A 15,312-nucleotide genomic window follows, 5' to 3' on the forward strand; every position below is an offset into this window, starting at 1 on the left:
ACTACAATGTGCTGCTTTAAGTATCACTTCAATGACCTTAGTACCACTGGGTAAAAGTTTCCCCTTGTCAAATACTATTGTTTGGAGACCAAGCTTTGTCAAGTTTATTTACTTCCCTCAGCTGCACTTGGTGTTGTGCTAATTAGCCAAAGTTAGCATACCAATGGGGAACACAAGGAAACACAGGGTGGATATCTCATACTAAATAATGCATGTTAGCATACTTTAAAGCCCCATCTGTACATCAGTAGTCCATAGACTAAACATAGCACAGCTGCTCTGGGTGTATTATGAAAGATGTTTTTGTAGAGGAAGAAGAAGGAACCCCAAAGTCTTCCAGCATTACAGGGAGTGATTTTTTAAAGGTCACATTACTCAGTAAGATCCCTCATAGATTTTCAAAGGTTACTTGATAAATTTGTTCTTGGCAATTTTACAGTACCAAGGAAACAACTGCTCCTGTGTATTGCAGGTAATTCTGCAGGTGTTGGATTTTTTGTGGCTGCCTTTAAGCTTATTGCACAGCAGTCTGACTGTTATAAATGCTTATATGTTAGGGTGAAATAATAATCATTTTAACCCTCCTGTTTGTTTCCAAGGGACAGCAATAATTTTCCCAGGTCAATTTGACTTGGGGCATATTTAATGATTCAAAACTGTCAGAACCCCAAAAAATCCCGATATTTTACAAAAAAAAATCTCATTATTACTAACCATTTAAGTCAATATTTAGTGAAATGGTGTTTTTAATTCTCACAGATCATGGTTCAATGAGGCTAACTCACTTGTTTTTTATGAAAATTAATGTTAAACTGTATTTAATGTACTTTGGAAAGCCCTAAATATAATTACAATAGTTTTACATTACTTAGATTTTTGTTAAATTTATTTTGTATTTTATTTATTTTTTTTCTTTTATTAAGTGATGTTGACAAATTATTGTATATGTTGATTGCGCTAATTAAGCCAAGCAGAAGAAGTTTCATAATGAAATAAAATACTTTTAACATTTTTATTTAGATTTTAACAGGAGTGTTAAATGGCAAAGTTAAGCATGGATGTTATAAAATTATTTTAACATATAACCGGTTTTTCCACCAAATTTAAAAATATTTTTGAATATGTTTTCTTGACATAAAAGACATTCACATGTAAATCTTTAATTTTCAAGGTGTTAATAGTGTAGGTTAAATTGGAGCTTGTGCCATATCAGCAGCTTGACAAAAACAATTACCAGTCTGAATTCTGTCACCCTACATCACACCACCAAATCGATGAAGTCTAGGCACAATGATGACTTGATGATAGGCTGTACTTTCATATTACATTTCACACTGTGGTTAATTAATGATTGACCTGTTTTATTTACTGTCCATAATAAAACAAAGTATGCTGATCCCCAGCTGACCTTTGTCTTTTTCCCTCACACTGATATCCACATAGCATCATCATGGCTGCAGTCACAACCTCCACTTGACAATCAACTCATGAATGCTCACATGATGCAGAACCTCAGGCTTCTGCTGCTCTGTTATTAATCCCCATGTAGAGGTATCCATGTTTATTTGTCCACAGAATTCCTGTAAATAATGTGTGTTTGTGGTGGAGAGCAGCAATGTGAAAGAGTCACTGATACCCAGTCTATTAACTTGTTGACACTTTGGGGTCGGCCTGACTCTGGGCTAATGTGGAGTGTGACCGAGCAGAACCATCTTCATTATCCAGCCGTAATGTTTCATCGCTTCAGGCTCGTGCACTGATGGCCACCCACCCACCCACCCGACTCGCTCCTCTTCCTCCACCTCTCTTCTTCTATTGCTCCATGTCTCGATCTTCTGTAAATGCACGGTTATGAACAGCCGCAGCTTTTTTTAACACATTTTTTCCACTCATTTCCAGTTTATTTCACCCTCCGTCCATCCATCTCCTTCTTCTTCCCTCCTTCCATCTCTCTCTGTGGTGTCAGAGCTTTATTGCATCATCTTTCTTTGGCGCACTTGCTCTCATATTTCCTCCTCTCATTTTGCTTTGCCTTAAGATGTTGCCATATGTCTGTACTCGCTGGCCAGGCTGCTCTTGTATTATTTGTCGTCTTCTTACAATTTCGTAGGGCCAAGTCACAGCTGCTCTCTGCAATTTTCTCTTTCCTCAGACTTATTTCGTCTCTGTAGCAGATTGAGTTTTTTTTTTTTACAGTTTGCGAGGTAACAAAGCCGGGCCAGTAGGGCGTCTCCTGAAACCTGAGAGAATTTTTGATTGACTCCTGCTTGGAAATATTGCATTTTTCACGTCTATAGAGACAGTGAGGCATTACTGCTGTGTGAAAAAGTCAGTGTTAATAACACTCAAAAATTGCATGCTTTGCTTTTAGTTGTAATGAATTTTCAGCGTTGCAAGCTGTGACGAGGAGTCGGGGGAACTCTGAGGCTTTTGAAACATGTCCCTATTTTACCCTATTTGCATTCTTGATCCTTATTGTAAATCATTGCACATCTACATGAGCCGCTGTGCCAATTAAAGAGCAGGGAGTAAACAGCTTCAGAATCATTTTGCATTAGAGAAATAACAAGTCATATGAAGCTGTCCAGAGGAATCTCTCACTGCCTTTCCACTCCTTTCCCCAGACTGTCATCCTGTCACTTACTCTGTCAGGAGCTCTTAAGTCACACTTGCATAGATGCAGGAAAAAAGAAATTAAATTTTCTGTAGTAAGATTAATTGACACAGTTGTGAGGAAGAAGAAAAAAGAAGAAATCAACCAGGTGCAGACAATCAATGTAAATCCAAAACGTGACCTTTTAAGCACACCTGCTCAAATCTGTCCATTTACTTATTTTCCCCTATCCACGAGGTCTAGTATGAGTCTGCATCCTCATCTTGAAACCACATCTGTCTTTGCAGACTCCAAGTTTGTGAGGAGTGTTATCTCATTACTTTTATTACACAGCTGTGTTAAATACTTGATTCTGATTGGTCAGTACTCCACAAGAACAGTCTTCTGTTTCTCATGGCACAAAGTCTCAAGGCCCTACAGAACCTATCATTGCTAGTGATATGGCTCTAATGACAGACTCTCGTGGACTTACTGTAATCGTATCAGTCTGCCCAAAGAAGCCTGATTAATCTGACATGTTTTTATTTTCTCCATTGATAAAACCAAAACAACAAGGAAAGAGACAAAGACAGATGAAAGGCAGGATGAGGTGAAAGACACAGAAATTGAAGGCAACAACAGAGACATCTTCATTGGTGGAACTGTCCAGTTAATTGTGAGTAATAACAGCTAAACTAGCATAATATCATTATATTTGAATCAATACAAATGTTTCTAAAGCAATATTTGGTATGTTCATGACATGGTGAGCAACGATCAAGCAACCCAACTGTCATGCTTTCTCAATCAAAAGCAGCTTGGCACTCCATCCACATGTGTCTGCACTGAGAGGAACACAGATAGATAGAAATAGAAAGAGATCACAAGAAAAACTGTCCCAACTTTGAAACTGTTGTTTTCAAGATTAATGCTATTTTTTTGGGGCATCAAGGTCTTAAAAATCCCTCTTGATGGTTCAAAGTCACCTGCTGCTCTGAAGTAGAAATCCAGGGTCCTAAAAACAGCTGGAGTGGCCGTGTCAACACATCCCTCCGCTGGGCGGCACATTGAGATCCCAGTCAGGGAGTGTGAAGCGATGAAGACCATCCTCCCCTCTGCTGTGATCGGGGAGGGGGGTAGTCTGGACTCCCGAGGGGCCAAACATGTTGATTCTGCCAAAGATAAAGTTCAGCTGGACATCAGAGGAGTCCAAGGCTTAGTGACCTCTAGACCCATTTGCTTCTGTGCAGAGTCACTATGCAATCATTGCCAGTATAATCTACCCAGGAACGTGTTCTCTAAGAACAGGTTAAAAAACTGTTAACTACCTATCTTCGCTGACTGTGCATAAGAAATGTTTTAGCACCAGGAAAGGGGGGCTGACACAGTGTTTTTCAAAGAGGGGTCCCAACCCCCCTGGAGTCACTAGGAGGCACCAGGGGGTCACAGAGAATTGAGGGGAAGAGGTGGAAAAAGAAAAATCAACAGCAGCTACAACTCTTCACTGATACTATAATCTCTGTTCACTTAAAAGTGTAGAATCTAGCAGAATCTATACTCTTGGGTCTAGATGTTCAGCTTGGGAAGTGCTCTGGTCTGTAAAATCGTTTTAGTATGAGTAGTTTTAACAAGTCACATACCAACAGGCTTTGGTGTATGCAGGAAACACTATCCATATGGAAACCAAAAGCATGCATGAATCATCCCTCTGCCCCTATAATGACATCCCAACTTCTATCCATGGTAATCTGTCAATGATTTATTTACCTCTACAAAGAGATATCTTCATTTTATTGCAGCTAATGTAATATATCTGATTAAATTCTAATCTAACAAATCTGCCTACTGTTATGTTTTAAAAACAAATGAGCAGCTGATGATTACTGTAACCCTTGATGCTTGTCCTGCAATTTCATTGATTGGTTTACAATGCAAATGTATTTGAATAAGTTCAACAAACATAAAAAAAATCTCTATGAAAGTTTCTAGTCTTGGCTTTTCTGCAAGCATCTTGCAGTAAGTTGTAAGTTGTAGCCAACCGATTACTAACAGTTACTTTATTAAGGAGGACAGACAAGGGAGAGCTAGCCACAATGACTATATTTAATAGAAATGTATAATTAATTGTGATCGCTGTACATCTAGTAACACTCCATCTAAGTGTATAAATAATGCAACTGAGTTGTGTTTTTTTTCTCCAAGTAATTTTATTTAATACTTCCTGTTTTGTCCCAAAATCTTTAGTCCCAACAGCCAAAGGGGATTATTGAGACACTGGAGAACGAAACACCCACCTCCTTATGAAGAATGGGAAAAAAAACATGGGTCAACTTGCTGCCCATGGTTGTATTGAGTGACATAGTGCTTGTGGGACAAAATTGACCAATACACGTCCTTACACAGCATGGCTGTCTGTTTCTGCAACTTAAGCGGTTAATCTAATAGCTAGATTTAAAATACTTGAAGGATGGATGGACGTCCAGTCTTTGGGAAACAGTGTTTGTGGGTTTGTTTTTTGTTTATTTGTAGTTTTCTTGTATGTTTGTTTGACAGCATCTTTTGTTTGTTTACCCTCTGTCTTTTGTCAAACATGCAGTCTATGCTGCACATATCAGTGTATATGTTCATATAAGACAGAGTTCTTTTTTTCTTGTCTGAAAGTCAATAAAAACTGTTGAACATAAAAAAATTCTTTAGTCTCTGCTTCAAAAGATTCCCATCCCCCATAGCTGCTGGTTTAGTACACCTAATCTCTGAAAGTTTAAGGGGGACCACTTCAATTGTCATTGGAAAACACCTTTTGCAACAATCAAAATGAACCACTTCACTGATGCAGATAGGAAATTGGAGAACTAAAACAGGAAAAAAAAGTTATGTTAAAATTTAATTTTTTCATACTGCTCTTAAATAAAAGGAGATGAATACATTTCTTCAGTAATAACTTCTGAGATGATAATTTTACTGATCTTATTAACTGTGTTACCAAGTTTTCATTTATTTTCATTTGATTATTTGTGACTGTGTTGACAGCACTCTGAAACACGAGTCACAGAGGTTAAAATAAAGCCATGAAAAGACATCCATTGTTGTTTTATCAGCACCAAATTAAAGAGTTTCAGCACGTTGTTATAAAGTGATGACATCCTTACTTCACTGACAAAGAAATGACAGAGTACAAACAGAGCAGTGACTTTCATGAGACAGTATTGTGTATGTTTCCAATGATTTTCTGAAACTGTTACTGCTGCTCTCAACTACTGATAGATGGATTAATTTCAGCCCTGAATTGTTGCTGTTTTCACATCAATTTGGTTTTATTTCCCAAAGTGGTCACAGTATAATTTTGCAACCCTCAATCAAAATGAATCACAACATCTTAATGAATTCCTTTTAGTGTGAAATAGACTGAAAACAACAGCCAGCGGGCCAGACAGCGGCTTCTATACAGGCTCCCTGATGTTTTCTAATCACTCTCCGTTACATTTCATGGTTTGAAGATGTTGGGCAAAAGAGGATGCGCTCCTTTATGGTTAAAGCTTGTTTACAAGTAAAAGTACCAGATGATCCTTTCTTAGCCCCCTCGTATAATCAATTTCACTTTTTTTCCCTGCGTAATAAGGTCAGAAACCTTGTTTTTAGATGTTGTGATTTTCTAAATGTCCCAGAGGTAGATGTATTTTTTTTTAGCATGATCAGCTTGTATATGCTACAGCTCCTATGGACAAGTTGGCATTGCATCAATCTTAGAACCCTTCGGCAATCCTCTAGTGAGGACTTAGCCTCTGGGATTCATGGCCAACATTTCAGTACTTCTAGTGTAGCAAGCAGTTAGCGATGAAAGACTTCCTTTTCCATGCATTGCCATTGCTCAAGGTTTGACTATAGTAACATGAGATGCAGGAATGGAGATAGCGATGAGAAACAACACACTATAGCAGGTGTCTGTTCGTAGGAAATAATTAAAGCTAATAAAACCTCACTTTGATTGATTGTGGTGGCTTTTATTCTTTAAATTAAGGGATGGTATTCGAAGACTTAAAAGTTAGGATAAAATGATGTAAAAGTTATTTGGAAATAGTGCTGAGCAGAGTTGTTGACTGCACATCTGGGACCACAAATCTTGGATTACGGCACCTCTAGTCAAGGACTGCATTTTTAGTGTCTAACCACATAATGTGTATGTCTAAGGCAACCTTCTTCATAGTCCAATGTTACCATGTTTAGTGTCTTATTGTAACTGTAACCTTAATAACTACAGCCCATAACCATAACCATAACTATGGCAACAACAAGAGGGTCTTACAGATGCAGATACTGGTGTTGTTTGGCGCTATATTTACCGACATGGCAGCTGTCCTCTGTCGCTTTTGACTCCTGATGCTCATCTCATGGCTCTCTTTCAACATCCGCTCCTGCTGCTCCTGCTCTTGTTTGTGCCTGTAGTTCCACCTGTTGGACACTAACTGGTCACTGGCAACACTGTTCTCATCTCCTATTGGTCCTTGCAAATGTCTATCAAAAGACAGAGCGATCCACAGGTGAAGAAAATGCTCGTAATTGAGGCTGTGTCCGAAATCAGTCTAGGCAGGTGGTGGATAGTTAAGCAAAAATGCAACCAATTTCACAATAAAACACATCATTTTAACTTAAAATCATGCAATAAAACAAGAATAAAACTGGTAGACTGTAGCTTACTTCTATTTCCCCCATCACAAAACACAATTATAAGAACAAGACTAATAAAAGAGATCAACATATACGGTGTGAACTAAACAAACAAATCTCCAACAATGAGACAAATTTATATTGTGGTTTGGCCAAACTAAGTTTAGCACAAGGGGTAAACAAAATGGAAACCAAGTTAAACTAAATGCAAAGCCATTTAAACTTAATCTAAAAAAAAAACCATGACATCAGAGCACATGGTCTGCTCCAACAAGCTGGTTTCAACATAAGAGTCTTGTCTGCCCTTGGCCACGCCTTTTTTTTCAGACCAGGAAGTGCAATTCCCCACAGCAGGTAACTCAAAGAAAGAGAAACAATGATTAATATAACAGAAATGTGTATATAATCGTACTGTCCAGAAATGTGTGTGCTTGATAAACAATGGAAGATTAAATGCAAAGAAAGAACTAATACTAAATCAAATGAAGTGCATCAATTGTGTGTTTGACTACAAATTAAAACAGGTGTTGAAACTAATGTTGGAAAAACTAATGAGGTGAGTGTGGCTGGGGTGATATTACCCTTGTGTGGCATCATTTCTTGAAGATTTTCACGTCAGGTCTGCGGTCAGCACTTAATTGATCATTTGAGCAGAGGTGAGCTGTTCCTCAAACAGTCTTCTTGGCCTGCCTCCTCCTTCCCTTTATTCTTCCAAACATCCTGCCATAGACTTTACTCTTTACTGTATGTTGGGTTGTGGGGGCCAAGGGGTCATGTGATCAAGCACTGTAGGTAGTATTAATGTTGCCTGAAGCTTGCATGAATGGGGTTAAGGTCTGTTGAACATGGCTATGCTGTATGGGCTGTGTTGTAATGTAAGAAGGTTCTATTTGTGGATGTGATGGGCAGTGGGAGCCGGTATGGAGTGGGGTGGCTATGGGGCGCTAGAGCTAAGCCTCCCTGAGGTTTTGTTGGCCTAACCTAGCAAAACACCATAAAGGGAAGGGCGCACTTAGGAGCCATGAGATAGGCCACGTCATTTATAAGTAGAATATGAAGGTGATGAGATGTGTTTCTTCACGTGTGCTTTATTTATATTAAGTTAATAGTACCTTGTGTTTATTTCAACTACAAGTAAAATGAAAACAAGAAGTCAGAGCACCTTCAATACCAAATCTGTTCCCATTCCCACAGATCCTGCTTTTTTATTCAGAATCTGTAAGACATGAGTAAAAGATCCAAGTCTGTATCATTCTAATATCAATAATTCTCTATTATTTAATGTCCCTCTAAGTCATGTTTTTTGCGATTATGAAATGTGTTTTATTTAAATAGTTGCTATAAAATCTTGACATCACTTGCTTCATGATTTATTATAAGCTGATTAGAGCTTGTGTGAGGAAGTTAAACAGATTATAATTCCATCTGTAATATCAATATAAAAAACTGAACACTTCAAGATTATGTTTTATTCATTACAGTCATTTTACTGACCCCCACCTTGAAAACATCATAATGTAACCTTATGACACCTTGTTTAGTTAGTTAAAATATGTTATCCTGCTGATTTAGACACAGTTGTCAACACTGAATCACTATCTTTAACTAACAGGACTTTCTTCAGAGCTTGCATGTGTTCCCCATGGCTGCTTTGGGTGGAGGAGGATGAGTGTCCTGCAGCCGCAGGAGTGGGAGTTGGCAGTTGGCAGTTTTCTCATACTGAAGACAGTCAAGGTAAGGCTACTTCATTTTGGTTGCATTTGATGCACAGTGTTGATGTGCTTGGTCATAAAGGTTGTGTCCCCCACTGAAAATTGCATTTCACTTCCTCCCTATCTCTTGCTTTGGTAAAATGCAACAAAACTTAACATCTTTATGCACATTCAGCTGGCCTCAAAAGCAAATGACTTGTACTTTGTGGAGTTTAATGTATGTTAGCAATTCAACGTCATTGAAAAACTTTCAATGTTTGTGTGTATGTGCCCCAGTAATTTGATTTAAATGATGTGACTTGACTTGAGATGTAATGTTACGTTATAGGACCACGAGATTAAGTAGCGGTATCAATATGCTCAAACATTATTGATTCTCAGGCCTTTAAAAATGCTGAAGGTGAACTGATTTCAATCACCATCCCTCATTGATATGGTAAATGATAATGTTTTTGTCAGTGGCAAGAAATCTTTCACCTTTGCCAGTTTAACCTTAAAATGCACTGCATTGTCTGAGAAGACTGAATGATTTAGCCTCCCTTTACCTTCTTTAACCTCTGCAGCATTTGAACCTTGTTTCCTTTCAGTTCAGGTTTATGATAGGTACTAAGGTTCCTGATGCACAGCACAGCACAGACCCCATATCTAATCAAAGCCTCCCTCTCTACTTGGCTGTCATACACACACAAATTCCCAACAGCACATCCTTATTAGCCTGGAGTCTAAAGCGCACTAAAGTCAACTGACAGGCCCTTCAGGCCATGCAGAGAGCGATTCTAAAGAAGTGTTTCATTTTGCCTGTCAGACATGTGTGGATCTGAGCTGATGACTTGGCATCTTCTGTCTGAGAGTTTCTCCTCCCACCTCAGCGTCTGTGTTCAGGGTGAAGTCATATCAATGAAGATGTGTGGCAGCTGCTGCAACTCTGACATAAGTAAGGAATCGTTTTATCTGAGCTGGGGATCAGGCTAAAATGTTTTCAGAGTTACTTTGACAACAGCACATGCTCAGTAAGTGTCCCAGTTCTCCTCAGAAACTAGACCCAGACTTCAATGTTTGGGTGGCAAGTGATAAGCCACTAAGGTGTAGGTTTCTTCCTCATACCTCAGGGTTTAGTGAGCAGATTTTCCTGTCAATGGATAAACTTATGAAGAAAAAGCATTAAGAGCTGAAAGCTGTAACTGTAAACCTCCTGCATGTTGTTGACTCCTGAGCTGTGAAAACAGACTGAATGAACCAATGAACTGTAGGAAACATCTGCAGAGTTGTGGAACATTTTCATGAGCTTGCATTTTTAATTTTAATCTAAAAAAAATATTAAAGGAATAGTCCTTTTACATGCACTGTCATTTTTTAAAGGTGTGCTTGGAAAATCAGCTGAATGAAAGCCGTGTCAGCTGAAGAGTACTGGGGAAAAACAATATTAAAATATGTAATAAGCTCATAAGGCTGCAATGTCAAAAATTGTTGATACCATTGACTCCCACTTGTTTTACATCAACTTGAGAGGTATTTTCTGCTCTGGTTGTTGTGTCTAGCAACGTGGAAACATTTTTTGCTTGAATGTTAAGGCCGTAAACATTCAAGTGTCAAGTTTTGTCTCGGTTACGTAATAAACTCCACAAACTGCTTTTCTAAGGCCGGTTTTGACATGCAGCTTAAGAAACCTGAGAGACTTTTATTTTAGACTTGACTCTGACTCGCTCCAGACTCCTGTGGAGACATTAATATGTTCTTAAACTCAACTGAATCTTCTGAGTAATCAAAGGGAATATGAAGCTCTCTGTAGGTCTACCTACCGCTGCGAGTGCCTGCAGATGTGCTCACACAGGAGCTTATTCTGCGATTGTGACAGAGCCGATGGATTATTCAATAGTGTAATGAATGAGGTGTCAGAAACATTCAGCGCCGCTGTTAGCTAGAATGATTTCTCTCTGTCTACCTCTGCCTGGCCATACGTTGCTCTTATTGATTATGATGAGGCTTTCTCCTCTCCTGTTATTACAATATTGATCTCAGACAGATGCAGAAGAACAGAGTGAATAGAGGAGTGAAGTTTGGAGGATGAGAAACTGAGAGCAGAGACAGAGAGAGGAATCGATGGCCTGAAACCACAAACGAGCTGAGTTTGGTGAAGCTGTTTGAGAAGTAGACACTTTAAGTACCCTGAGATGTTTTACTTTTATTTATTCTTTTGTTGTGAAGTCTTTATCATGGGAAGTGAAAGGGGTTACTGAAAAATGTCACTCCCCCGACAGTAAGGAAATGTGTTTGTGTGCTTACAGCTGCTTGATCTCAAACTAGCTCCCAAGGCCAACAAAAAGCTGGTTCAGGATATGTTCTGAAAATGCAAGAAGCCGTAAGTTTGTGTACGGGTAAATGTTGAAAACAGATTAAGAAAGTACTGTAACCTCAATCCTGGGTTCCTACGGTAAAGTATTGGCAATGGTTTCATTTTCCTTGGAAGTCAGGGTGCTAGGAGCTAGGAATGAAATCAGACCCGGGTTGACAGCGTACCAGTTACGAGTTGAAACAATTTGAAAAATTGTCCAGCCATTAGCTTATTTTGTTGTTAGCACTGTTAGCCAATTTCAGACACTAACAACTCACTATGTGATGGTTTGTTGGTGAAAGCAGCATGACAACATATCCTCAGATAGAACTTGCCCAACACTATCAGTGTGACTGATTTGATTACACAGAAAAAGACTAATTTGCAAATAAACACTATTAAAACAATCGTTTCTGTACAGTTGATGCAGGAGGAAGCCATCTTGGATTTTGAGTTTGGCTACTGAGGTTTCTCAGGCTGTTTCCGAAATTGCCTACTATACTAGCAGTACGTACTGATATGTCCAAAATTCAGTATGTAGTAAGTAGTATGTGAACAAGAGCAAAATCTGCAGTATGCCAAAACTCCCCGGATGTCTACTGATTCGGGAAAATATCTCAGTATGCATCGGACCAGTCTGCCTCGCGTACTGTTTCCCATAATGCACAGCGCTCGTTCTGCTTTTTCTTTTTCCTCATTTTTTGACGGGAGGAAATCCGATTTTGGGTGCTGTGAAAGTTATCAAATTACATATAAACCACTTCCTAACTTTTGAAATCATAAATGGATGCTAAATAAGCATTTTATTTATCGGCTTCGCCGTTGTTTACTTCCGCTTTCCGAAACCGGAAATCCAGCGAAGTCTGGCTCAGCATGCTGCATGACAGATCGGACAGAACAGTCATACTACATACTAAATTCAAACGCAGTATGTAGTAGGCAATACCTACTGCCTAATACATTAGTAAGTAGTATGTAGCAGGCCGTTTCGGAAACAGCCTCAGAGTTTCCAATTAGGAATTTCAACTTCGAGAAGCATCCTGGCTGACGTATCTGGCGGTCATCTAATAATTTCCGGCATCTGAGATAAAACGGATGCAGGTAATGCAAAAATTTGAATATTAAAGAAAAATAAATTTAACAGGAGTTAAAGGCTTCGACAATTTTCCGTGTAAACCATAGACTGTATAAAATATGGACGTATAGTATCCGTGACGTCACCCATCTATTTCTGAAGTGTTGTTTTGAGGCCAATCATCGTCGGCAGCCATATCGCTGCTGTCGAGGGATTGTGACGTAAAGAGGCAGAGTTTGAGCCTCCTAGCCAACAGCTACAGTGTTCCAGCCTGCCAATCAAGTCAGCTGTGTCTCTCATTGGAAGACTTGTAATCTTAATATCTTCTAAATTGCCGCATTTGAAAAAAATTCACCCCCCCTCACAGTGTGTGCCGATCGAGAAATGATCTATCCAGACTACACTCGACTTTTTTACCAGGCTGTAAACATGTTTATTTCTGCTGTAAAGATCAGCTTTTTTGAATTGGTGTGTATGTGGTTTCCGGTACTTCAGGAGCCAGCCTCAAGCGGATCCTCAATGAAATGGAGCGCCGCCTGCAAGCTAGTTCAGGCAGACAACTCGAGCCGTGCTCATCATACTGACACGTCACCACCTCTCCATCAGCTGATCTCAACATCCTCATTCGGCGGTCTATTTAAACGGCAAGCCTCCCTGTCTCTGCCTCTGCTTGCAGTGCTCCTGCTGTTCTGCTCAGTGCTGTGTGAAGTTTGTCCCCACCTCCTCCCCGGCTTCCACCTGCGGGCTCCGGGGGGGGGTTAGTCCTATCTCATTGCTCCTAATGTCTGCATTTAAATAATCTACGAGGAGTAATGAAATTCGGAGCCCACACGCCAAACACAATACTGTATGCTGCAATAAACTTATTAAGTAAACGTGAGTTGTCTGACTGAACTGCAGTTTTGACCACTTCCGCATTGGACTCATATTTTTTAGACCGGAGGTTGCCACTTGAAGTAAACTAGTCAGTTTAGCTTCATTTGGCACCATATCTGGGGATGTGTTATTGGCAGTTTGAACAGTGTTGTATTCATCTTACAAAGAGGGGTCAGATAGGGAAGGATGTCTCTGCTGGATTGTTCAGTAATAATGACAGACACTATAACAAGGTAAAAACTATTGCACTTAATTACATAGCTGCAGAGCTACTCAGTGACATAGAAAGTCGTAAAATTAAAAATGGTACTAAGAAAGTCATAATATTTAGTCCCTGACTTCATAGAAATTAAAGTACTTAAATAAAAGGATGAAAAACTGTTATTTCAAACAAAAAAGTCTCTGAGGACACTTACACAGGATACAATATCATAGCAGAAGAATTCATAAAACTTAAACTCATTTATCTATACATATTTAGACACACAAGAATAAATAATTAATGAACAGTTGCACAAAATTGTAAATTGTGTTGAAAAATCAGAGTTTCATCTCATACACAAAACATTTGAGCTCTACTCTAATTTTAGTCATGTATTTAATTTAACCAGACTCCACATTTGTTAGACTTCCTTAAGTTGTCCTCGGTATGTCCCTCACTGCCCCCCTTACTTTGTCTCCATACACAAACTCCACCGTCACAAAGTCTGTGGAGGATTGCGTCCCATCAGTTCATTTCCATGTCTGTTTGCTCCCTCCTTAGAGCTTAGTAAAGCAGAGAGGCAGTCGCTCTCCAAACTCAGCGTCCCCTGGTGTGCGACCTCAATTACAGAAGCAGAGAGATTATGGGTCAGAATTAATACCACTCTTAATCTGTACACACTGCTCTCAAACTCCCTCTATCTGCTCTCACCCACTGTCTTTACTGTCCTGATTCAGTGCCAGTTTCATTTAATAAACACAATATAGTTTGACCACTCATTCTTCCATCACTTTTCCTCTTTTCTGTAGCTTTTCTCTGTCTATCACAAATCCACAGACTTTCTTCATCCCAACTCTGCTTTTTAGGCCTTTTATTTGCACCAGTTGCACCACAAGTCCTCCAGTCTCTTTTCACACTGGTAGATGGTGTTAGATTTTGGTGTCACTTCTGCTTTTTTAAAGAGTTTTTCAACTGCAATCAAAACGCACCATGACTTCCTTTATTTCTCTGAAAGTTATAGCTCAATTTTGAAGTGGGGTTGTATGAGGTACCTGTCAATAGTAAGTGTATTACCCACAGGGAATGTCGGTCAGCTCGGCCCCATTTTTGAGAAAGTGATTAGGGAACTGTAACAGAAGCTAGGCTATCAACTGCTGCAGACGGGGTCAGCTTTACCAGTTAAGATCATTTTTAATCTAATCTACAGTCTAAGATGTACAAGTCAGTGTAGCGTATGCCCCTGAACACTGATACAGTATAATTTAATGGTTCTGCATCTCATTTTGACAAAATTTTAAGCTACAAACTCTAAACATTGTGTTGACCAGGGGCGATTCTAGGATTGGATGTTTCAGGGTGCTGAGCCAGGCAAGATACATTTTACAGTTTTGTATATTTTAATGCAATTTAATTCCTACATTTGTGAATTAACAGTAAAACACTTTTTGGGAAAGTCTGTGACTAAACCATCAAATCTGATAAAGGTTATTTAAATGCTGAGCCACAGCAAAAGAGAAATGGATTGGAATCATAAAAGAAACATATGGTAACCCTAATTTCTGGGAAAAAGACAACTCATTTTGATACAGCAGCTCCTCAACATATAAATAAACATTATGTATCTTTCTGGAGTAAACCAGCCCCCTATAATGAGTACCATAAATACCAAAAATTGTCATTGGAGTTATTTTTTGGACTTTCATTAGAAATGTGATGCACAACATGTAAAACGCAGTGGAGCTGCTGTATTTTTATTGTTAAAATATTACGTTTCAACCATGTACTGTATGGTTTTGAAACTTTTCTAGCTTGTTAAAAAGGACATACAGTAACAAAAAAAAATCTCTCAAATTTTAG

The 15,312-nt window shown here is 39.0% G+C and overlaps 2 long non-coding RNA genes across 6 annotated transcripts in view; one reads left to right on the plus strand and one right to left on the minus strand.

Moving 5' to 3' along the window:
• Nucleotides 1-3,119: 3,119 nt before the first annotated feature.
• On the minus strand, nucleotides 3,120-7,933 carry LOC117812566. Of its 4 annotated transcripts, none has more exons than XR_004631250.1 (3): nucleotides 7,840-7,933; nucleotides 6,934-7,105; nucleotides 3,120-3,765 (listed from the first exon to the last, which is right to left on the minus strand). It is a non-coding gene; the product is annotated as an uncharacterized LOC117812566 (long non-coding RNA). The 4 variants fall into 4 exon arrangements; XR_004631249.1 differs by lacking the exon at nucleotides 7,840-7,933 and adding an exon at nucleotides 7,289-7,550 and having other exon boundaries at nucleotides 6,934-7,173; XR_004631248.1 differs by lacking the exon at nucleotides 7,840-7,933 and adding an exon at nucleotides 7,289-7,546.
• LOC117812567 overlaps nucleotides 7,567-15,312 on the plus strand; it is a 30,514-nt gene continuing 22,768 nt past the window's right edge. For both annotated transcript variants that reach the window (XR_004631252.1, XR_004631251.1), the window contains exons 1-2: nucleotides 7,567-7,612; nucleotides 8,871-8,992. This is a non-coding gene — a long non-coding RNA (uncharacterized LOC117812567). The remainder of the gene's footprint in view (nucleotides 7,613-8,870; nucleotides 8,993-15,312) is intronic.

Source organism: Notolabrus celidotus, chromosome 5, assembly GCF_009762535.1.
Source record: "Notolabrus celidotus isolate fNotCel1 chromosome 5, fNotCel1.pri, whole genome shotgun sequence".
Lineage (NCBI taxonomy): Eukaryota > Metazoa > Chordata > Actinopteri > Labriformes > Labridae > Notolabrus > Notolabrus celidotus.